This window comes from Podarcis bocagei (genome assembly GCF_964188305.1).
Source record: "Podarcis bocagei genome assembly, chromosome: 17".
Taxonomy (NCBI): domain Eukaryota; kingdom Metazoa; phylum Chordata; class Lepidosauria; order Squamata; family Lacertidae; genus Podarcis; species Podarcis bocagei.
The window spans coordinates 21748705-21774003 of NC_138143.1; the positions used below are offsets into that span (position 1 = coordinate 21748705).

The following is a 25299-nucleotide window of genomic DNA, read 5'->3' on the forward strand; positions in this document are numbered from 1 at the left end:
CATAGTGGTTAGAGTGTCAGATTAGGACCTGGGAGAGCTGGGTTCAAATCCTCACTCAACCATGGGTCTCAGTGGGTTACCTTGGGCCAGTCACCACCTCTCAGTCTAACCTACCTCAGAGGGGCAAAGACATGTGTTCCACCTTGGAGGAAATGCAGGATGGGAATATGTTAAATATATCCATATATAACTGCCACACCCTGTTTTTATCTACCAGATTAGTGAGCAAAAGTGTCTCAATGAGGCTGTGGGTACATTCCATCATATGTGGCGGACCTGTAAAATGGCAAAAGAGTATTGGGAAATAATTCATAATGAATTGAAAAAAATGTTTAAAAGTACTCCCCCCCAAAAAAAACCCCCCGCAGAGTCCTTTTGGTTGGGGATAATTCAGATGGAAATTACCCAGTGTCAAAAAAAGGTTATTTATGTACGCCAGTGCTGTGGCCCGTTTTGTTAGCCCCAAATTGGAAAACAAGTGAAGTCCCAACTTAAAGAATGGCAACTTAAACTGATGGAATATGAGCAGCTTGCAGACCTAACATATAGAAGAAGAGAACAAGAAGAACGTACATTTAAAGAAGATTGGGGAATGTTTATTGAATATATGGGGAAAAATTGTGTATATGTGAAAACGTGGGCAGCGTTAAGATAAATTCAACAGTGTAAATAAGTTTTGATGGATGTAATAATGGAATACTGAATGGTTTAGTTTATATAAGATATGCAGGGATTTATGTTATGCAAAAAGAACCATGGAAAGAGAAGGGAAGTCACTGATATTTTAAGGTTGTTTAAATGAATATTCTAAAATGTAAAACAGAAAATTTAATAAAAATTATTGAAAAGATCGTGAGCAAAACTGGCCTGGAAAAGTTGTTCAACTAAATTATAATGTGCCGTCCAAGTGAAACACTTTTAAGTGTGTAGCTGGAGGTGTACCTACAGATACCAAATGTTGGGAGAGTGGCAGAGGCCAGAGAATGGTGTATTGAGTTTTCTCTCTTAATAAGCCAGTGAAACTGCTGGAAGAAGCTCCTGGCTAATCCACCAGGAACACACGTTGTGCTTCTGGATCCTAAAATTAGGATAAGATGTTGGGTTGTTCTCCTGCTTTCTTTTTTAAGATTCCACTTCAATCGATGTCTGCGAGGGCTACAATCTTCAAAGGGCAAAGGTGCCATAAATCCTGCCAATTAGGTAGCATCAACGCCTTTCTCTGATGTGCCGTGTAATCAGGCAGGTGAAAACGCCATGGTGCCATCGGATGGGGAGCCTGCCTGAGTCATCCCGAGACTGCTCACCTGGGAACTTATCACAACACAATTGCCTAAAAAAAGAGTTCAATTATCAATAATCCCACAAGCATCAAGGGTAAACAAAACCTCCATTGGGGAAGGAACAGAGAAACTGTGCCTTAAAGCAGCAAAAGTGAAGTAAATAAGGCAAAGTCAGGGGGCTGGATTTTTAAGGTAGCTATGCAATAACTGGATGCGGGTGGCGCTGTGGGTTAAACCACAGAGCCTAGGACTTGCTGATCAGAAGGTCAGCGGTTCGAATCCCCGCGACGGGGTGAGCTCCCGTTGCTCAGTCCCAACTCCTGCTAACCTAGCAGTTTGAAAGCACGTCAAAGTGCAAGTAGATAAATAGGTACCGCTCCGGCGGGAAGGTGAATAGTGTTTCCGTGTGCTGCTCTGGTTCGCCAGAAGCGGCTTAGTCATGCTGGCCACATGACCCGGAAAAACTGTCTGTGGACAAATGCCAGCTCCCTTGGCCTGTAAAGCGAGATGAGCGCCGCAACCCCAAAGTCATTCGCGACTGGACTTAACTGTCAGGGGTCCTTTACCTTTTTTTTATGCAATAACTTGGTTAACTCAGAAAAAGAGTGAAAGTGCACAGCTGGCTGGTGTTTTTTTCCTCCCAGACAACACCCCTCTGTACCATTTCTCAAGCTTTATGCTTTCCCCAAAGTCTAGCATTCATTTTTCATATAGAGGCATCTGCTGGTGGTTTTGGGTGCCCTAAAAGGTTTTCCAGCTCTGATCATTTTCACCTCGAGTCTACAAGTATTGCGAACTGTTACTGTTTTTTTTTATCTCATTGCTATCGCTTTATTTCCAGTCAGTGCATATCCCCAATCTTCCTGCTGACATCTTGTAACTTTTTAGATGAAGAAATGTCCTGGGACTCAGCTAGATTGGTAAAGAAAAAGCCTTTTATGTGTGCTGTATATGCAATATAAAACTGTGCCACCAGATGGCGATTTGGAGTCCTGTCTCTCACTACCGGATTTCCCTGTATGACTTTATGACACGTTTAACTGAACCTCTTCTTTGGCGTGTCTAGATCCAGCCCTGGTTTATTCGTGTCCTGCTTTCGTTGTGCTGTGTCCCCTTTTAGATAGGGATAATTTAGTAGCACTGGAGAAGCGTCGCAGAACACACGGAAGCAAAATAAATCAACACTGTTTGTGGCACCCAGTGCGTAAAGGGTTAAAATAGTCTGCAACCATGGTTAGTCGTATGACTCTGTGGGTGGCAGTGATGGTTCTAACCAGTGCTTTTTTTTCTAAAAAAAATGTTTAGGGATAATCTCATTTTCCTATTCATATTGAAATACTGCCCCTCAATGAGGCCAAACTTAGATTCACAAAATGTTTAGGGGTATGCGTCCCCCTGCGTCCCCCCCAGAAAAAAGCACTGGTTCTAACAGGAAGGTTTGCAACTGTGCAACTGTGAGATGCACAAGGTACCCACTTAAGAATATTACACTGTTACTGTGTCAAGAACAGGTTACAGAATACACAGTGGTACCTCGGGTTACAGACGCTTCAGGTTACAGACTCTGTTAATCCAGAAATAGTACCTCGGGTTAAGAACTTTGTTTCAGGATGAGAACAGAAATTGCACGGCGGCGGTGGCGGCGGCAGTGGGAGGCCCCATTAGCTAAAGTGGTGCTTCAGGTTAAGAACAGTTTCAGGTTAAGAACGGACTTCCAAAACGAATTAAGTTCTTAACCTGAGGTGCCACTGTACCCGCAATAAAATACCAATCTGGAGCGGCTCCTGAATGATGAACATTTGCCCTGGGCTGTAGGAAAGAATACAGTGGTACCTCGGGTTAAGAACTTAATTCATTCCGGAGGTCCATTCTTAACCTGAAACTGTTCTTAACTTGAAGAACCACTGTAGCTAATGGGGCCTCCCACTGCCCCAGCGCTGCTGTGGCACGATTTATGTTCTCATCCTGAAGCAAAGTTCTTAACCCGAGGTACTATTTCTGGGTTAGCGGAGTCTGTAACCTGAAGCGTATGTAACCCGAGGTACCACTGTACATGCATTCCATGTCGGACTCTCTGAACTTCCTCCTACAGTAGGAGATGCTCCACATATCGAGGTTAAACTGATGAGAAGTTCTGCATTTGATAGCCATCCCTGTTCTACTTTGGGTTACCTCCTAAGAATCCATTGCCTCTGGCGGTAGTACATCAATGTGCTTGTTAGTAGAGGGTGGGGATAAATGGAAATAAATGTGTTATTATTTTTTTAAAAAAAGGAGGAGGACATGGAGTTCATAGATTCCCCCTGGCTGTCCATGGGACAGATTGCTTTGCAGCATACATATGGGAGGTGAATAAAGATTACCTGGGGCTCTGAAAGCCACATGTCAGAGAAGCTGTGTCCTTGGGTGCTCTTCTCGCAGCCAACTCTATATAGGAGGGTGATGTCAAAACAACTTAAGGAAACTCATTCGAAAGGGCTGTTTTAATGCTGTGTAACAAATCTCCTGAGCCGTGTAGCATTTTTTCTTTTTTAAAGTAGATTTTAGGGTGGTTTATATCTTCCAAAAGAGCAGGGCATCGTCATGCAATCACATACCCTCCAACAATTCTCCGATGAAAATTGGGGACGTCCCATTCCTTAACGATAATTTTACTATTTATACCCCACGCATCTTACTGGGTTGCCCCAGCCACTCTGGGCAGCTTCCAACATATATAAAAACACAATAAAACATTAAAATGAAAATTCCCTATACAGGATTGCCTTCAGATGGCTCAGGGGTTGGATAACTCCACACCATCCAACATTTCTCCAACGAAAATAGGGACATCCTAAGGAAAAGCAGGAAATTCTGGGATCAAATCAGAAACTGAGGTGGCTTCTCTAAATCAGGGACGTCCTTGGAAAATAGGGACACTTGGAGGGTTTGCAAGCAGCATGGACCAAGCCAAGAAAAGCCAGCAGAGAACAGTGTAAGGCAGGGACAGCCAACTCCCAACAGTCTGCGATCTACTCACAGTATAAAAAAACTGGCAGTGATCTACCCTTTGTCGTAAAAAGACTGGCAGTGATCTACCCAAAGTTATGGAGCTTTTTTTTAGGAAGCCAAAGTTGGTGGGTTTTTTTTTTTGCTTTTTTGTAAGGAGATTGCTGAGGGGCCAGAGATCAACCAGGATCTACCTGGAACACCCCGTGATCTACCAGTAGATCACGGTCTACCTGTTGGACATGCCTGGTGTAAGGCAAAATTGTGTATATTGGGAATGAAGGAATCTTGAGTGCATGGCAGTCAGAGCAGCACAAACATAGCAACAACAACAACAACAACAACAACAACAACAACAACAACAACAATAATAATAATTTATATCCCGCCCATCTGGCTGGGCTTCCTCAGCCACTCTGGGCGGCTTCCAAAATAATAATAAAATACAGTAATCCATCAAACATTAAAAGCTTCCCTAAAGAGGGCTGCCTTCAGATGTCTTCTAAAAGTCTGGTAGTTGTTGTTCTCTTTGACATCTGGTGGGAGGGCATTCCACAGGACAGGTGCCACTACAGAGAAGGCCCTCTGCCTGGTTCCCTGTAACTTGGCTTCTCGCAGTGAGGGAACCGCCAGAAGGCCCTCGGAGCTGGACCTCAGTGTCCGGGCAGAACAATGGGGGTGGAGACGCTCCTTCAGGTATACTGGACCGAGGCCGTTTAGGGCTTTAAAGGTCAGCACCAACACTTTGAATTGTGCTCGGAAACGTACTGGGAGCCAATGTGGGTCTTTCAAGACCGGTGTTAAATGGTCTCAGCGGCCGCTCCCAGTCACCAGTGTGGCTGCCGCGTTCTGGATTAGTTGTAGTTTCCGGGTCACCTTCAAAGGTGTCAACGTTTCCTTTTTTTAAAGGGAAATTCCCTTATTCCGAATAGAATTCCTCGCAAGAAAAGGGAAAAGTTGACAGCTATGAGCACAAAAGGAGGCTGCAAAGCCGAGCAGGCTATCTGGTGCCTACCACACCTCGCTATGTGAGGATTGCTGGGGAATGTAGCAGCAGCCAAAGGGATGGAGAATATGATGCAGACACTGCGTGAAGAGTCTGTGGACAGACTCTACAGATCCCAAGTTCAGTCTTGGCTCTTGGTGACAGCAGCTGCATGACCATGTGAGGATTGTCTATAGAATTTATTCACGTCTGTTAGCTGGGGTTGGAGTGGGGAGACAACCCACGGTCAAGGCAAACTTGTTTTAATTAAAAGATACAGCAAGCAATAGCGGATTTGGAAAACACAATACACAGAAGCCAAACCGGTAGATAGCAAGAGCTGTATAAATCAGCCAAACAGTATAAAGGTTGGAGCAGAAGGTTGGGTTGTTGGCAAGAGCGACTGTCCTACCTCTTGGCAGAAGAAGAGTGCTTCTTGACTGGCCACTCTGGGCACAACGTTCGATAGAGTGGATGCCACTATTTAAACCCCCCCCCCCCAAAACACTGAAAGTATTAGCTTTCTTTTTCAGAGCTCTGAAGCATGGGAATTTGCCAGAGCTAGAACCAGAGAAGCTTTTGATCTGCGGTGAGCCACCAGCAAGCCAGCTGTTCCCATGTTACTACCTCTGATCTGGTACAACCATAAACAAGGGTTCTAGGTCAGGCACGGCCCTTGTCTGGCATTGATTGTGTGTGGCAGCTTAGAACCGTCCCTATTTTCATCAGAGAAATGTTAGAGGGTCACTACTGCCTGCCTGTCCATTTGCTCTCTGGATTTTGTTCCTTCAGCCCCCATTAAGAAATCTGAGGAAGACAGAGGTCTTTCAAGTGCAGTTTCTCCCATTACTGTGTTAAAAGGGAAAATATGCACCAAGATGTGTCCACAATACTGGATCTTAAGAAGTTCTTAAAAGGGCAGAAGATGTGTTGGTTTTAGGGCTATCCAAGCTATCTCACATAATTCAATTGGCTGAGTACAATTTATGGATTTCCCCAATCCCATTTGATTATTTCCCCCTTGGGATTATTTCCCTTGGCATCACCACAGTGACCTGCCTTAATTGTACGTGAAGAAATACTTGGAGATGTCAATTAGAGCTTCGCTTAGCAGAAATCCTGACCAATTCTCACCACTATCCTGCAGTCAGGTCACACGATGTATTATTCCCTCATTTGGGTGGGCCACAAATGGTGTTGACCTACCCAATGGTGTAGGAAGGTAGTTTAAGAGTCTTACATCTGCCCCTTTAGGCGGTGATGGGGTGCCTTTAAGAAATTTTGGACTACAACTTCAGCATCCTTGATCCATCAACTCCAATCAGTAAAGACAATGGAGTTGTGGTCCGAAACTTTTGGAGCTCACCACATTGGCTGCCCCTGGGCAAGAGACTTTGACTGTGGTTCAGTAACATCTAACAGAGCTGGGCAAGGCTGTCAGTATTTCATGCAGTCCGATGCTGCAGATGAGATTGTTATAAATCACACGCCTGTCTGAGAAGACTGTGGGAACGGAAGACAGCCTTATCTCTCTTCCGCTGTATGTATTTTGTAAAGTACTTTCACTTTGGTTGTTCTCTTGGAGCTGAAGAGAACGGTCACCATTATGCTGTAGTCTGTATATAGTGTGTAATTAAATAGTAGCTTAGATCTATGATGTCTCGCTCTTCTTCCTGTGTTATGCCAGAAGATTAGTGTGCATATATCAAGCTGATATATGTCACTGAGAACCCTGGAGAAGAAGGGAGATGCCTTTTCTAGTGCTGCACACATCGGAGGACGCTCGGAGTTCCTGGGATTTGCAGGCGACCCCAGGGCGTTTTCCAACAATGACGCACCTGACGATGTTTCTTACGTTGCACATGTGACGTCACAGGCGCACCTCTGGCCCCCCAATCTTTGGCCCAAGGCAGCGCCTCTGTAGCAACACCATTACTGACTTAAGCTAAAATGGCTACGAGTCCACAGAACATTTATGCCATTACAATTTGCATAGGTAAATTGGAAGTATTAATAGAATCATAGAATTGTAGAGTTGGAAGGGACTGTGAGGACTACCTAGTCTGGTGTTTCCCAAACTTGAGTCTCCAGCTGTTTTTGGACAGCAGTTCCCATCATCCCTGACCACTGGTCCCGCTAGTTAGGGGTGATGGGAGTTGTAGTCCAATGTTAGCTGGAGACCCAAGTTGGGGAAAAACCCTGATCTAGTCCAACCCCCTTCAATGCAGGAATCTTTCACCCGACATGGGGCTCAGACCCACAGTCATGACATGAAAAGTCTCATGCTCTACTGACTGAGCCATCTCAGATTAGACGTGTAAGAACCAGTTCTTTGAGAGCTATGGTTGGGAGAAGACTCTATGATTTATTAGTATTCTTAAAATCACTGGTGACTTTAGGTAATCTTGGCCTATAGCATATGTTAGTATTTGAGGAGAACCAGCTCCCGCTGCATATCCTGAATACCAAAAGGCACCGAGTACAAAAGGTTTAAAGTAGGTACATCAAAGCCACAAAATCGCTTTTCAGATTTCATGCATTCCCAGGTTTGGGGGCATTTGTATCAAAGCTCTGTGCAAAGATACCCCAAACAGTAAGGGATGTTTATACAGTTTATCCAGATCCCTTAATCTGAGAAACAGCAGAATCCTCTCAGGACAGGATTTCCAGACTTCTCACCTCAGTCATGGTAGCAATTATTATTTGAGATATCTTGGTCAGTTTGAGACAAACGTCATCACTTTAAAAGTCCCTTTGTGTTTCGAAAAAACAACCTCCCAGCCTCAAGGAATGACAGTTGACAGATTATTTGCATTGAGCAGGGCCTGGCACCCTCTGGCTCAAGTAGTCAATGAATGCAATCATTTCACATCTGCATAGATTAGGCGTCCTATCTCCCTTACCAAACAAGCACTGTGTTGTGTTGATGATTTACTGTGTATGGAAAGCTGGTACACTTTCCACAGTAGACTGGGAAACCCCCAATTTGCCTCAGTCAGGAGTGCCTCCAATTGACCTGTTTATTGAGAATTCATCCTAACCTGTTTGCACAAAGCTTGCATGGAAGTTATATGAAACTTGCTGTTCACTGAGCATAAGGTGCTTGCCTGGAGGTTAGATGATATCCACTGTTTATTGAGCATTCATCTTGACTCTAATTCTCCAATCATTTTCTTATCTCCAAAAACTTGTTGTTGTGTCAGATCACCAGAGTGTTTGTGGAATCCTAAATTTGCTGGTATGAGACTGAAGGGCTCACAAAATACTGAGTCTGGTGGGGATGCGGGTGGCGCTGTGGTCTAAACCACTGAGCTTCTTGGGCTTGCCGATTGGAAGGTCGGTGGTTTGAATCCCTGTGATGGGGCGAGCTCCCATTGCTCTGTCCCAGCTCCTGCCAACCTAGCAGTTCAAAAGCAAGCCAGCACAAGTAGATAAATAGGTACCGCTGCAGTGGGAAGGTAAACAGCATTTCCATGTGCTCTGGTTTCTGTCACGGTGTCCCATTGCACCAGATGACCTGGAAAGCTGTCTGTGGGCAAACACCAGCTCCCCTGGCCAGAAAGTGAGATGAGCGCCACAACCCCACAGTCGCGAGTGGGCAAGTGGCGGGATGGTATAAGTGGGGGGTTTGTCCCGATTTTGTGTCAGGTGTTATAAGAAAAAACTGCTCCTTTATTCCTTATGTGTATCCAAGAGCCTGTATAGAGTCCTTATGTAGGTCTTCTATCGGTAGGAGAAAATAACAGAGGCCAACCAGAAAATATTGAGAAGCAAAGCGGCTAGTAAGCATGATCTTTTTAAAACTGTTGCAACAGGGTCCCCCACTCCCCCCACACAGAGAGGGAGGAGAGGAACCCAGAACATTGGTGTGCAAGCTCTTATATAGACTTTTGAAATTGCCTGCCCTGTAGCTCAAGACCGCCCCCCCGAAACATACATACATCACAGAAAGAGGTGGTCCCCAGCAGAAATTTGAGTGTGTTGCTTCTCTCCTGTCTGCCAGGATACCTGATAATGCCTTATTTGATTGCCTTTTCTGGGTAGCCTGGCCATTTCTTTGAGATGGTAAATACTTCCTGAATCTCTTACGCATATTGATCGTGTGCTCAGCTTAACAGATACTTGCCTGACTGTATTTGAAAAGGGGAGGTGTAGGCCCCTACAGTCCAAAGACAATTGGAAAGCTTCTCCCATTTCCTTCCTCCTCGCAGAGAAATATTCAAGGTCAAATTGGGAGAGTCAAAATGGCTTCAGGATTGTTCTCCTGTACTATTTCATGTCAGGAGCTTGTCCTACACTCGAATAGGACCCTGGCAGAGACACATGCCCGAATGGCATGTTCTCTCCCTCCTGGTCGTTTGTTCGGGAGCTTCAAAAGCTTTCTTCTGCCCAAATATCACAGCGACCAATACCAACAGACATTGGCACACTTAGGGATCCGCAAAGTCTTTGCAGTTTGCGTAACAGACCTCAGCAACTCAGCATTTTGGCTAATCTACTTTATTTACATATAAACACACACAGAGCACTGCAACATGGCTCCCTCTCTCTCTAGCATCAGACAGCAAAAAAAAAGAACAAAGGACAATAGTCCCACTTCACGGAACACCGTAACACAAACATCCTGTCTCTGTCACTTCCCACTCTGTGGAGTCAAAACATATACCATCATGTGATAGACAAAAATCCCATGACTGAAATCATGGAGCAGGAATTCTAACATTTCAGACATTTGGTTTATATACTTATGTGTTTGTCTTATACATTTATGAACATTTATTTTATATATATAATACCTCAGAATTCGTATAACATGGGAAATGATGGCGTGTATGGAATGAAAGTACTCAGCTTGTTTGTATTTTGTGATGTGGCTTGAATGCGCCACACTTGCTCGGTGTTGTTTCAAAACCCACAGGCAGGCAATCGCTTTATTAGGACCAACTAAAAATAGTTCACAAGCTTTTGGGTTCATAAAATTCACCATCATTGACCCAGATGTTATCCAAACCAGAGGGTTGGAGGAGTAAAAAATGCCGGTATGGGGGTACTGAATGAAGGTATGATCTGAGTGATTTTGATTCCCCACTGCTATGGATCAGCCTGGCTTTCTTGGCTTTTTGTGTGCCAGATATTGCTGCTATTTATTTACTGTGCCGCTAACAATCAAATATGGCACAAATCAATATCTGGGCCCCATTCCATTGTTTTTGTACAACAGTTGGGGTTAATAACCCACCTTGCAGATTAATGTAACAAAATGAAAATTAATTTATCACCATCTATAAAGCTTCCCAAAATAAACAAAATCCAGAACAGCACATACCTTGGTTTCCTGTTTCTCTTATCTGTTAATGTTTCTGACTAGAAGGAGAGGAAAATATGCAGTTTGAAAGCAGAAAAGCATTAGTCTGGAATCCTTATTTTTCTGAGGTATCACTTTGGCATAAAAGTGCCCTTTTCTTTATGTCTCCATTATGCAAAGTACATATTTCCAAACACTAAATATGCAAAGCAATTCAGAATTAATTTTCTGTTCAGGTAAGTGGAAGAAGTTTAGATGCATGCTAATAGGAAAATAAGCAATTTATTCCCCTCAAAACTGTCTCTCTGCCTCTCTTTCTTTTCTCTTTTTGTTTTACCAGATCCTCTAGGACAAAACTTCCAGATTGTGTTCTCCCCCCCCCCCTTTTTCTACAAAAGTCTGTGCACAGTTCATTCTTAACTGCAGGGAATCCCTAACAGAACCAGTAAATAAGTAACTCAGGAATTAAATTAGCCCACAGCTATCTTAAGCAAATAACCTACAAGCGAAATTGTGTTATCTAACTGGCCAGTTGATGCTTGGGTTTCTCAGCTTTAAGAAAGAAATTAAATGGGGAGGCAGTGTATTGCTCTCATTTCAAATCCTCTGGAGCAGATAAACATTATCATGAAACTGGCCAAGGATGAAATTTAAATAAGTAGTGATTGGAAAGGATGACAGCAAGAGTTTCCAACCCACAAAAACAGACAAATTAGTTTAATTAACTGCAAATTTTTGAGTACAAAGATATGGGGGAGTTATTCAGTTTGTGTAATGCATTCTCAATATTTCTGTAAACAGATTAAGGCAAAGAAACACTGCCATATAATTATCATTTTTTCCCAAAGAAGGGGAAAGGGGGAGGGGGGGTAACTTGAGCTGCCACACTTTTTTTCTCATTTTGAGACACTGTCACTTTCTAATTCTAATGCAGATTACAGATTTGTTCAATCTCAGCTGCATTCTCTAGCAAAAAGGAGAGTTGTTTCTCTCGCCAGCTCCTCCACTGCAAAATTCTGCTTGTGGCACAAGAGACCTGTGTGGTTGCTATGCAGACAGGATTAAGAATCTGCATATAAACTTGTATCGTGCACAATTAATCCTTAAGCATTTTGCACTGTGTGGATGATCATCCTCTCTGTACAGGTAAATACGGTTTATAACCAGTGCTATTTCTCTAGAAAAAGAGGTGCCGGAACTTGCCATGAACGCCTCCCTCGTTCCCTTGGAATGGCAACAGCCTGTTTATAACATGGTTAAAGACACACATGTTGAACAACAACTTTGCAGACAGAGCATTTCCAGCTGTTCTTCCTGGTTCTTAATACAGTGGTACCTCAGGTTAAGTACTTCATTCCGGAGGTCCGTTCTTAACCTGAAACTGTTCTTAACCTGAAGCACCACTTTAGCTAATGGGGCCTCCTGCTGCTGCCGCACTGCCAGAGCACGATTTCTGTTCTCATCCTGAAGCAAAGTTCTTAACCTGAGGTACTATTTCTGGGTTAGCGGAGTCTGTAACCTGAAGTGTATGTAACCTGAAGCATATGTAACCCGAGGTACCACTGTACTTGGTTTTTAAGTTGCATTGCATGGAGTGCCCTCCCTCTTGCTTCCCAAACCTGTGCCAAATGCCGTGAGCCCCCACAGGCCTCTGCTGTCAAGATATAGGTGCACACAAACACCCACAACACGGCTCTTCCTCCATTTCCTGGCCTCTTCCCTTAGCTGCTTGTCAAAAGGGTTATTTTCTCTCCCAGGGTGGGTCTCAAACATCTTGCCTCTGGAGGAGTTATGTGTCCCCCATTCAGGGATCCTGCCCAGGAAAGTATGTCCAGTAGATGTTGCGTGTTGTGCTCCAAAATTCTTGACTGTGAAGAGAATTTAAATCCTTGCCAGGAGGATTAGCTGTGGTGCCAGGGCTGCCAAGGTGGTGGCGCTGTCATGCCATCTTGTGCATTTTGTGTCAAGGTAAAGGACCCCTGGATGGTTAAGTCCAGTCAAAGGTGACTATGGGGTTGCAGTGCTCATCTCGCTTTCAGGCCGAGGGACCCGGCGTTTGTCCACAGACAGCTTTCCATGTCATGTGGTCAGCATGACTAAACCGCTTCTGGAGCAACGGAATACTGTGACGAGAACCAGAGCACACAGAAATGCCATTTACCTTCCCGCCACAGCGGTACCTATTTATCTAGTTGCACTGGTGTACTTTCGAATTGCTAGGTTGGCAGGAGCTGGGACAGAGCAATCGGAGCTCACCCCGTCGCAAGGATTCGAACCGCCGACCTTCTGATCAGCAAGCCCAAGAGGCCCAGTAGTTTAGACCACAGCGCCACCCGCGTCCCATGTCTTTACCTTACCCTTACCGAATTTTGTGTATGGAGATACTGGCATGTGTGTTGTGGCGGCGGCATGTTCCCACAGTGATGAGTTCACTGGCTCCCTCAGTGTGTGGATGGCATGTGAGCTTCATTGGCAGCACAGTCTCTGATTGGTGGGCACTGACTATGTCCCCAGGGATGCCGTATCATTAATACCAGCTCCCGCCATTCTTGTCACCTGTGTTTTGTCCTCTTCGCACTGTGAATTGTGTGGCTGGGCTACCAGGGCAGTGGCAGCATCCCTTCTCCTCCTGTGTAACATGAAAAACAGGATCGCTCTGCCTACGTGACACAGACTAGATATCTGGAAGGAACCCTTTCATGCATTGCAAATCCTTTGCACTGTGAGCTGTTGGGTGATGCACATTGTTTATTTACCTCAAACGTGTCAAGGTGTCATAAAACAATACTGTCCATTTGGATATTATGGAGAAGGCAATGGAGACCTATTCTGGGGGGAAATGTGTTTGGAAGGTATTAAAGCTGTTAATACGTTGTATGTGGCTAGCATACAGCATGTGGGATGAAGTAGCTGTTGGGGTGGGAAAGCTTTGTCTTTTGAATGAAAGGTCACTGCTGTGATTCGGCTGCAACTTTTGGTCAATAAGAATTTTTTTTTTAAAAAAAAAATCTAACACGTTGCATAAAGCTCTTGCAATCCGACAGAGACCACGAGAACACTGGCAGGCGAGTTCATTTCATCACCCCATTGAGCACACGCAATCTTCCCTCCCCAGCCACCCAGAAGGATGTTCTGTTTATTTTGACTTGCACGTGAAAAATAGAGAAAGGGAACCAGAGGGCCTAGGACCTCATAAAGGCGTTTTAACTAATTTCACAGCTTAACCGACTGTTGAATATTAAACATTGTAAATCCCAAGACTGGCACTGGCAGGCTATAATGCTCAGGACTAAATTGAACAATATAACTGGGGAGGGGGGGAGGGGGGAGAAGGAAGCAAGCAAAGGGGGGGGGGAGGAAAGGAAAAAGGATGAACCAGAACCATTCCTCGTATTTGGTTCCATTTTCACACTGTGCGGTGAAACTGTGCAGTAAACTGGAGGGAAGCTGCCTTGTGTGGCTGATGCGGCGGTTTATGTCAGCACTGATGGGCGCACTTAAAATGCATTGATGATGTGGCATTCCCCGGTGTCCAAGCTCAGCTCAAGCAGAGTGCGCCAGCTGCTTTTCCAACTGGTGATCAAGGGTCTCCCAGATAAAGGCAATCTGATGCAAATCTGCCATGAAAACGAAAAGCCTGTCGTGTGCAGCCACGTTTTTCCAATTACTTTGCCTGCCTGTTGTACGGAGGAAGCTTCCAGCAGCGACCATGGAGAATGCACTCGGAGGTTCTATTCTGAAACGAGTACTCGCCCCACGCTGAGGGCAGAGTACTGTTGTTTCCTGCCTTTATATGCTTATTGTACACTACCGTTGCCATCCAAAGTTTCCTGATTCTTTTTTAAAAGGAGGTGTTGTACTAAAAAGCCAAAAGGCAGGAGTGAGAGGGGAAACAAACAGCGATTGCTCTTTTGCACCCTCCTCTTTCTGACTGTATGATGTTTGCATGTGAAGGGGCAGGGCAGCTGCATCATGGGAATATTTTTACGATCTCAGTAACTATCATGCAACCCCAAGCCCCAAGACTTGAGCTGATGGTGGGGTGGGAAGGAAAACTAGCCAAAGTTATAAGCATCCTGCAACTGTCAAGGAGAGATGGATTGGTTGGTCCATGCCTAAATGCATTGGGATGGTTTTCCCCCCCTTTTAAACAGACTTGCCAATCTTCCCCTAAGCTTCGCTGCATCTCAGAGACTGCTGAAAGGACAAGCTTTGCACTTCTAAATTTGAGGCAGCCAAAGATTGTTTTTTTAAAAAAGCAACCTGCGTTATGTTTATCTGGTTTATTTTTTACCCATAAGGTAGTCCTCTTGAGTTCAGTAGGGCTTGCCTCAGATAAATAGGTCGGGAGATAATTCGAAGTAACTGCATATGTGGTCTCCAAAATCAACCAATGAAGCAGAAGCCTTGATAGCAACGTAGGAAGTTATCCTAGGCAAGGGGTAGTCAAAGTTTCGGGGCCTGTGAGCACATTTGCATTATATGTAGGGCTGCCTCTGAAGATGGTTCGGAAACTTCAGCTAGTGCAGAATTCAGCGGCCGGGTTGCTCACTGGAGCAAGATGGCTTGAACATATTACACCAATCCTGGTCTGACTGCACTAGCTACCAATTAGACTTATTTGGTCAGCTGCAGCCCCTTCCGGTTCCAAAAAGCTGTCTCTGTGGCTTTCCGTACCTGTTTGGGTTTCTGGGGAGCTTTGGCTGTGTTCCAGCTTGCTTTCCCTTCCTCCCTTATCAGCCATCCATCCAAGGTCAGGAGAAGTTGATGCTGGCAGCTGCGGGCTCTCCTGTGCTGGCGTGAAAGCCCAGCCTCCCTGTTCCTGACTGCATTCTGCAGCCAGCTGCGAGATTACACTTGGAGCTGGTGTGTTCATGACACCACTGCTGGAAGTACCGTATTTTTCGCTCTATAACACACACCCGACCATAACACGCACGTAGTTTTTAGAGGAGGAAAATCCGTAGGCATGCCACCCGTAGGCATTCTCTCCATAACACGCACAGACATTTCCCCTTACTTTCTAGGAGGAAAAAAGTGAGTGCTATGGTGCAAAAAATACGGTAACTATGAACAAACAAGCAAAGAAACTCTACACATTGAATTGAATCCAATGTTGCACAAGCACACTCCCCTCCCCTCTCACCAAATCTGCCCTCCCCAACCTTCCAGAAGAAATTTTGGGGAAAGGGTTGGGATTGGGGGGTGGGGTGGAGAGAAAGGGAAGTAGGAGCAAGTCCGGCTGCATGAGCAGAACTCCAGTCTCCATGCACAAGGATGCAGTTGCCTATGACCCCATCTTTGTGGGGGGGGGGCAGCTACAGTTTCCCTTCTTATCATAATATGGGAAACTATGGTCTGATCTAAGCAGTTTGGTCAAACATATACGATCAAATGTGATTTCATATTCTGGTTTGTGAACTGAATGGGTTTAGAACAAACTAGTTTTACATAGCTGGATAGAACTAAAAAAATGTGGTTTGTTCAGATCTGTGACTATAAACTTTTAGGTTTCCCTGCTTTGTGCACAAAGGAGGAGAGAACACAAGCTTGAGCGACAAGTCTGCTCATCCTCATCACCACACCCATTTTTTTGAACCCTGGTCTTTTTCTTGCATATGGAGAAAGAGAGAGAGAGAGAGAGAGAGAGAGAGAGAGAGAGAGAGAGAGAGAGACCCTTTCCCTTTAAGGAGAGTAGAATTCTGTAATGCAAAAGGCATGCATGACAAGTACGTAGATATGCCCCAAGATAGTTATAAAGGCTCTGTATAGTTGCCATCCCATGTGTTTTACTTGTTTTAGCCACCAGTCAGCAACCAGGCTTCTTCCAGAGATGTTCAAATTACAAAACGGAAAATATGATCTAAAATAAATCACCCTGAAGTGCAGCATAGTGTGCATCTCCTTTATAAAAGCAGAGCACATTGCCCGGAATTTTAGGAGAAATTTGTTTCTGTTAGTTTTTGAAATGGAATGACAGCTTCATTTGTTTATGGCCCTGATGGCTTGAACAGAGCTTCTGAAGGTTTTGATTATGCGGTCATGTATGGGTTTTTTTTTTAGATTGCTTTTACAATGTGTTTGTATTATTGTGCTGGCTTTTAATGGATATATTTCTTTCTGTATTCCTTTGTAAGCTCCTTTGGGTCCTCAGATTTGGTCTCTCTCTCTGTGTGTCTAAAACTTGCCTAGCACATAATTTACATTCCTTTCTCCACCAGGCTGCAGTCTCCAGATCAAGGGAAGAAATAGTACCAGTCTATTTTGCCTCGGTCATACCACACCTGGAATACTGTCTCCAGTTCCAGGCAGCACAATAATTTAAGAAGGATGTTGACAAGCTGGAACATGTACAGAGGAGAGCAGCCAAGATGATCAAGGAAAACCGAGCCGTATGAGGAACATTTGAGACAGTATATTTAGTCTGGGGATGAGGACACTGAGAGGAGATAGGATAGCCATCTTCAAATATCTCAAGGGCTGTCACATGGAAGAGGAAACAAGGTTGTTTTCTTCTGCTCTGGAGGGTAGGACTTGAACCAATGACTTAAAGTTACAAGTAAGGAGATTCCAGCTAAATTTGAGGAAGAACTTTCTGACAGTGAATGCTGCTTAACATCGGAATGGTCTCCCTCTGGAGGTTGTGGACTACCCGTCCTTGGAGGTTTTTAAGCAGAGGTTGGATGGCTATCTGCCATGGATGCTTTAGTTGAGATTCCTGCATTTCAGGAGGTTGGACTAGATGACCCTTGGGGTCCCTTCCAACTCTACAATTCTGTGATTCTATGATTCTACTTTTGCCTCTGACCCCACCCTCCCATAAGCACATGTCTCCCAGTGAAATATACTGAGTCGAGTGTGAATTTCATGCTCTTTATTTAGCTCACAGTAGCAATGAATGAAACTTTCCCCAAAATGTCTAGCTATATAGACATTATTTACACAATGGGCCCCGCGTGATTGGCTAATTCCGGGCTGCTCCTGCAGGCCAATCAGGATGCAGATTCACCTCCTCCAGAAGCCTGATTGGCTTCTCCTGCAGACCAATCAGGTTGCTGATTCACTTCATCCAGGAGCCTGATTGGCTGCTCCTGCAGGCCAACCAGGTCGCTGATTCACTTCCACCTGGAGCTGGATTGGGTGGCTCCTGCGGACCAATCAGACTGCTGCATTCTGGAACCTATTGTTCTAGGATTCAGCTCAGTACATAACCCAGGTTTCCCAGGAGGCAATGTGGACCTGGACATGAAGAAGTTCCCCACGCCTGCTATAAAACACATGCATCTCGCATCACCTGTGCAAGGCATGCCACATGTGTATTTTAATTGCTTGGTTTTGTTTTGTTTTTACCTTAAAGGGATTAGCCTCAGCAAAATACGGATGTGTGCAGGCAGCTGTCCTTTTTGAGGAAGCTTTCGTTTTGAAGGCCAACCACATTCCAAATCCATTCTTGATTTACAGCCATAAGAGAAAGCAATTAGACGTCAGCTCACCTAATTATGTTCTAATTAGAAAGTTTAACAGAAGCATCTAAATGAAGATATATGATGCCTTTTAAATGGAAGCGCACTGAAGACCAGCATAAAAATGCTTAATATGTTGTGTGCCGTCAACACAAGTCCTTCAGAAAGAGGAGCAAGGCTGAAGAAGAGAACAGGAGAGCTTGGTGTGTGGACCAGTCCTTGGACCCAGTTTCTAGCTATTCCATGAAATGCCAATGCCTTCTCTAGACTATAACATACCCAAGAGTTACGCTTCCCCTTGGCACAAGTGAGAAACAGCAACACACATCCCACCACTCGTGATTATTGGTGCTACATGATGAAAGTTTGTCAGACAGAAAGAACCGCTTGAGGCAGAATATCATTTCTGACACATCAGCAATATAATCCAGCATGGCAAATCTTATATTCCACTGTACTAGGTTATATTCTATAATAGCTTTTATATCCCATTTCAGATATGAAATTCTTCTCCGTTACTTGATCTGTGTGCAGCAATTTGGCATTTGCTCTTCGGCAGTGGGCATTCCCGATACGCCATTATTATCGAAGTCAATTAGCATCTGACTGGCTATGAATCTCTGGATATAGTTTACTGGCATTGGAGCAAAGGAGTCCTTTTGTAATTTCTGGGAATTTGTCTAAAGCTGATTTATACACCAGATGCTATACTATTGGGATCTGTCCTGAAAATGCAGAAAGTTAATGCATAGATAAGGAATATGAAACTGTGTGCTTTCAGGTTCTGGAGGCAAATCCAAAAAGTGTGTATCTTACAACAGAAACAAGATTCATTGCATCGACACAGTGACATATTTTCTGTGTTTTTGTTGTGTTTTGGCTCTGTTCCCATAAAAAGCTTGAACATGATTGTGCTAATGATCATAAAAAGGGAGATAAAGAATAAAATATAGCTTTAAAAGGGGAAACCAGTGAAATTTATAAAATATTAGTAGAAATGGAGGATCAACAAGATCAATTAAAAAGAGGTGTGGGAAAAGGAGACAACAGGGCAGATAAATAGTTAAAGCTGGGGGAAATATGGGAGAAACACACTTTGAAAATGTTGTCTATAAGGATAAAAGAAAATTACTATAAATTAGTATGGAGATGGTATTTAACACCACTAAGACTAAATCAAATAAACAAGGAATATTCGGTGTTATGTTGGAAGGGATGCCAGGAAACCGGGACTTATGTCCACATGTGGTGGGAGTGTAAATATGTGCAATTTTCGAGGGCAAAGGAGATGACAGAAATCACTGGGTTAAAGCTGACTGAAAGTCCAGAGCAGGGGTCAGCAACCTAAGGCCCATGGGCCACAAACGGCCCATGGGGGTCGTTTAACAGCCCATGGACCCCCGTCACCCATCCGAGTTGGAAGGAGTTCCGGAAATAGTATTTGTGCATGTGTGTGCACCCATGTGTGCGCACTCCAGCCCACTGCGGCATCTGCGGGACCGTGAACCAGCCCAAGCCACAAAAACTTTGTCGACCCCTGGTCCAGAGGTAGCTTTGGGGTGGAAGGTTTGGAGGCTATGAAGGACTTGCTCACAAATTTATTGTTATCTGCACGAGTTCTTATAGCTAGGAAGGGGAAGGGGCAAATGTGAATATAAAATGGAAGAATGGTATAAAGAGGTGTGGGACATAGCTATTAATAATAAATTAATGTGCTATTAAGGTAAGATGGGGAATATGCAGGAAAGATGATTTTGAGGAGACATGTAAGGCATTTATGGAATTTGTACTGTTAAAACAGGAAGAGGTTAAACCATCATAAGAGGTGTTGGAATTCTGGGAGGTTGGATAGTTACAATGGAATCGTCTTGGGGGTTGGGTGCACATTTTTATTTATATTTAATTATTATTATTAGTTTGATAAAATAAAAAAGAACAGAAAGAGAGAGAGAGAGAGAAAGAAAGAAAGAAAGAAAGAAAGAAAACACAACTTGAAAAAAGAGACAATACATGTATTTTTGTAAACTAAGAAATCTTTAATTTAAAAAATGTTAATTTTTAAAAAAGCTTGAACACAACCATTTTCCTCCTCAATGGAGCTCAGAAGACCATACATGGGAGTGACCAGTCTTCCATTCAGGCAGTGACAAGACCCCAGCTTGCTTCAGTAAGGTTACTGCTCTTTGCATCTTCATGCTGTGGCCTAAAATCAATGTTTGATTTTCAGTATAAAACAAAACTTTCGATTTATACTCTGAAAGGAGGCAGTATGTTCTCCGGCTTTTATCACTGTGGGCAGCACTTCAGATCCTCTTTAGTACTTCAAATTACTTAATTTGTTCTGCTTTGATTGGCCACTAAATAAATTTAGACAGACTCCATCCATACTGGAGCTGAATGGTTCAGATCATCAATCAAGTGTGGCTTTTGTGTGTGTTTCTGTTTTATGGTATAACCCTCCCTCTGTCACTAGTAGATTGCCCCCTCCACCATCACCACACACATAGTAGATTAAACTAGTTAGCAGGCTAGATAGATTATATGCATTAACACAACTGTTTTTCTTAAGCACTGAGCAAAACCAAAGACATTCATTATACAAAACAATCAAGCATGTTTCTCCTTTGCTTGGGCTTTGCTAGGTTTCTATCTTTTACTGGGTAGATGGCAGAAATGTAATCATTTTTGAGCTGGAGCATTTAATTGCCTTTTCTGGAGACATTTATATGGACGTGGAATAATCAACATCATAATATCTAATTGCTTTGTATGCCACTGGCCACACCACTACTTTGGCCAAACAGTTAAGGAGAGTTTAGCAGCAGTCTTCAAATTTGCCAGAGTATTAGTCTGAGCCTTCAGCATGGGATAGAATTTTAAATTTTATTCTCTCTGTCTGCTTCCACCCTAGCGTATTCCACGGGCAGATATTTCAAATTTATTTACGAGCACCATACATGGTGTTGCTGGCTTCTCGAATCAGGAGTATCTGAGTCTCCCTAGCCTTATTCTGGCACTGGAAACATGCAAACCCACTGTCTCTCTATGTTGCAGTGGCATAGCGTAGGTTTCCAGTGCCCGGGGCCATGCAGAGGGGTGAGATGGAAGGGAGGGGAATGGACGGAGTACACATCCACATTCAATTGCCTAATGGCGTCCGTGTAGCCCAAGAGATCACAGCCACACAGATAAGATACAAAGAGTCGTTCCGTTGTTGGGAGAGGTCACTTCCTGGTTTGCATGGAAAGCCATCGTCAATGGAGCCCAGCGAAGGAAACGTGCAGCAGCACTGGGGGTTGAATTTTTTTGCCCCTAACAATTTTACGCTTGGCGCAGCCGCCCCTGAAGGCCCCCCCATGCTACACCACTGCTATGTTGGCATTACGTGGAATTAGGAGTGAACAAGAAAGTATTAAATTTTACTCCCCCTCCCAAGAATAACAATCAAATTTAAATTGCATTGTTATTTCAGACACCCTTTAGCAACCTGATAATTTTTTTTTGAAGCAATACACTAATCAGTTAAAAACTTGTGGACAATTAAATCTTTACATGGTGCCATCCCTACTATTGCACCTTAGGGGATATCTGCCTTAAATCCCTTGCCTAAATCCACTAACTCTCTTTCTGTGTTCCTGTTCCTATCTATACCTCTTTGCAGCAGCCTTAATGTTTGTAGGACCCAAGGGTAATGCCGATGATGACGTCTACGCAACACAGAGACTTCTTCCAAAATGACCTGACAGACATTAGCGCTAACTTATTCTTCATTGATCCATTTGCCTGAAACGACAAAGCTCCCTAGTATTGTTTGCTTTTATTAGTACCCTTCTCGAAAATCCCCAAGGAAAGTTGAATGTCTGCTTCTTTCTGTTACTCGCCACCATTGTCGTGTCATTTCTGAGCAAAGTTCTAAATAAAGCTCAGTCTTCTGTTCCCTTTCTGGAAGCAGAACTCTGTGTTCCTGGATCAGCAAAGCTCGGTTGAAAACACTTCCTTTCTACGTAAAATATGACCCAGAACGATCTGTTTTCATTGTCCCATACTAATTCTTATATATCTAGGACTGCAGTCCTAGAAACAGTTGGGAAAAAGACCCACTGAATTCAGTGGAAATTTCTTCTGAGTAGCTTCATTTTGGATTGCAGAATACATGAACCCTGCCTCTGCCCAAAACTTAAAACTCCTTTTCTTTTTCTTTTTCTATATCTTATTCTACATGTATTAGGTTTCTGTCATTTATGTCATTGTGCAGCTGTTCATTGCATTAGTGTGGACATTCTGCATTGTTGGGATATACTAGGACCCATTCTTCCGATTAGTTCATTTATTTATTTAAGGGGTATATACCCCATTTTTCACTATATGGTGAGGATTCATTCCATATGAATGAATGAATGAATGAATGAATGAATGAATGAAACTCATGCAAAGACTTCCTCTGGTACAGTGGGGCTCCACCTACCCCTCCAACAGCTCTAACAAGATGAAAAGTGGTACGGGACTCCTAGAAGAGACTTTTTATGCTGAAGACAAAGGAATTCAACGTAGCACTATGGCAATCGTTCCATCAGTGAAATAATTTCAGTTTGCCAGATGGAAGAGCAGGGAAGAGTTCCCCCGTTCTCCCTTCATGCACTATTCTGGGAGATCTAACTGCCAAACCTTCTAGGGCTTTAAAGAACCTTATGAACCTGCTTGCTCATGAAGATGTTTTGGAAAGGTTCTTCTTTGCATTCCATCAACAGCAGGATACAGGAGAGGGCCTTTACTGTGACCATGCCATGACTGTTGAACTCTCTTCCTACAGAGCCCTGACTCTTCAATGGCCTTCTGTTTCTCTGTGCAGTCTTTTCTCTTGTTGCTGTTGTTTAGTCGCGTCTGACTCTTTGTGACCCTATGGACCAGAGCACGCCAGGCACTCCTGTCTTCCACTGCCTCCCGCAGTTTGGTCTTTTCTCTTATAGCAAGCATTTGATCTGCCCATCTGCAAGTTTTAAAACATTAATTCTGGCATTTCAATCTGAATTGTTTTCTCTACCATTAAAAAAAACACCTTTGTATATATTTCATTTTTGCATATTTTATATAAGCATATATTTTGGATCCCTTCCAGTCGGGATTCAGGCCTCATCATGGGACTGAAACTGCCTTGGTCGCACTGGTTGATGATCTCCGGCGGGCTAGGGACAAAGGTGAGAGCTGTTTCCTAGTTCTGCTGGATCTCTCAGCGGCGTTTGATACCATCGACCATAGCATCCTTCTGGACCGTCTTGAGGGGCTGGGAGCTGGGGGCACTGTTATACAGTGGTTCCGCTCCTTCCTCCTGGGCCGTGTTCAGAAAGTGGTGGTGGGGGATGAGTGTTCAGACCCTTGGGCCCTCACTTGTGGGGTGCCTCAGGGTTCTGTCCTCTCCCCCATGCTTTTTAACATCTATATGAAGCCGCTGGGAGAGATCATCAGGAGGTTTGGGCTGGGTGTTCATCAGTATGCGGATGACACCCAGCTCTACCTCTCTTTTAAATCAGAACCAGTGAAGGCGGTGAAGGTCCTGTGTGAGTGTCTGGAGGCGGTTGGAGGATGGATGGCGGCTAACAGATTGAGGTTGAATCCTGACAAGACAGAAGTACTGTTTTTGGGGGACAGGAGGCGGGCAGGTGTGGAGGATTCCCTGGTCCTGAATGGGGTAACTGTGCCCCTGAAGGACCAGGTGCGCAGCCTGGGAGTCATTTTGGACTCACAGCTGTCCATGGAGGCACAGGTCAAATCTGTGTCCAGGGCAGCTGTTTACCAGCTCCATCTGGTACGTAGGCTGAGACCCTATCTGCCTGCGGACTGTCTCGCCAGAGTGGTGCATGCTCTGGTTATCTCCCGCTTGGACTACTGCAATGCGCTCTACGTGGGGCTACCTTTGAAGGTGACGCGGAAACTACAACTAATCCAGAATGCGGCAGCTAGACTGGTGACTGGGAGCGGCCGCCGAGACCATATAACACCGGTCTTGAAAGACCTGCATTGGCTCCCAGTACGTTTCCGAGCACAATTCAAAGTGTTGGTGCTGACCTTTAAAGCCCTAAACGGCCTCGGTCCAGTATACCTGAAGGAGCGTCTCCACCCCCATCAGTCTGCCCGGACGCTGAGGTCCAGCGCCGAGGGCCTTCTGGCGGTTCCCTCACTGCGAGAAGCAAAGCTACAGGGAACCAGGCAGAGGGCCTTCTCGGTAGTGGCGCCCGCCCTGTGGAACGCCCTTCCAGCAGATGTCAAAGCGATAAACAACTATCTGACATTCAGGAGACATCTTAAGGCAGCCCTGTTCAGGGAAGTTTTTAACGTGTGACATTTTACTGTATTTTTGGTTTTTATGGAAGCCGCCCAGAGTGGCTGGGGAGGCCCAGCCAGATGGGCGGGGTATAAATAATAAATTATTATTATTATTATTATTATTATTATTATTCATTGTGTCGAACCTTTCCCATGGAAAGCTGGAGTCAAAGCATTTATTAAGGGGGAAAGAAACTATTGGCTCGTTTTTAATAATACAGAGGTTTTGAGGGATAGACTGTATGTATGACCACCTAAAAAACGCCTGTGTTTAGGACTTGTCCATCAGATCTTGAAATAATTTTGCTTTCTCACGTAATACTGAAATTGAAGTAGGATGCAAATGACTGAGAAAAAATATGTCATGCTAAATTACTCAAAGAAGTGCCTGGTTTTCCAGTATAGCTACTTACTCTGAGAAGTTCTTCTTTGAGCATAGGCTCTGATGCAGTTTTGCGATGTGAACGAATGTCCACTAGAGGCTAGAGTTGGACTGTAGGACTTTCGAGAGGCTAAACCGAGGAGCTAGAACTTCTTTTCACTTGTTCCTTAAATCAGTAGTTCTGCTTTCATTTTCGGACAACGTAAGGTCCAGACCTTGAATATATCAATCTGTCGGCAGTATCTCAGAGCTGGTACAATGTAGCGCGTTGCATGTTCTGCCTCTGCCCTGTTGATTAGTGACCCTTTCAAAATGCCTAATGTTGGAAAAGAAAGATATTTTCAAGCAAAATACAAATAAGGCGGAAATTAGTTAACAACCATGGGAATTGATTTCCTGCCCCTGTGAGGAATAAAATACTGGAAATCCCTTGAGAATTGAATCAAAAGCATTGCAGTTCCTACTGCACACATTTTCTGATTACGGGAGTCGCTCTTTGATGGCAACTTTGATGGTAAATGGGCACGTGATGTTGTGATTTTCTGGCAGAGATTGTGCGATTTGACTTGGTTGCT

The 25299-nt window shown here is 44.1% G+C and overlaps 1 long non-coding RNA gene across 1 annotated transcript in view; it reads right to left on the reverse strand.

The window, feature by feature from the left end:
* The window catches only part of LOC308577086, a 78321-nt gene extending 67451 nt beyond the window's left edge, over positions 1-10870 (reverse strand). Inside the window, exon 1 of the long non-coding RNA XR_014003424.1 lies at positions 10580-10870. This is a non-coding gene — a long non-coding RNA (uncharacterized lncRNA). The remainder of the gene's footprint in view (positions 1-10579) is intronic.
* Between the last annotated feature and the right edge of the window lie 14429 nt (positions 10871-25299).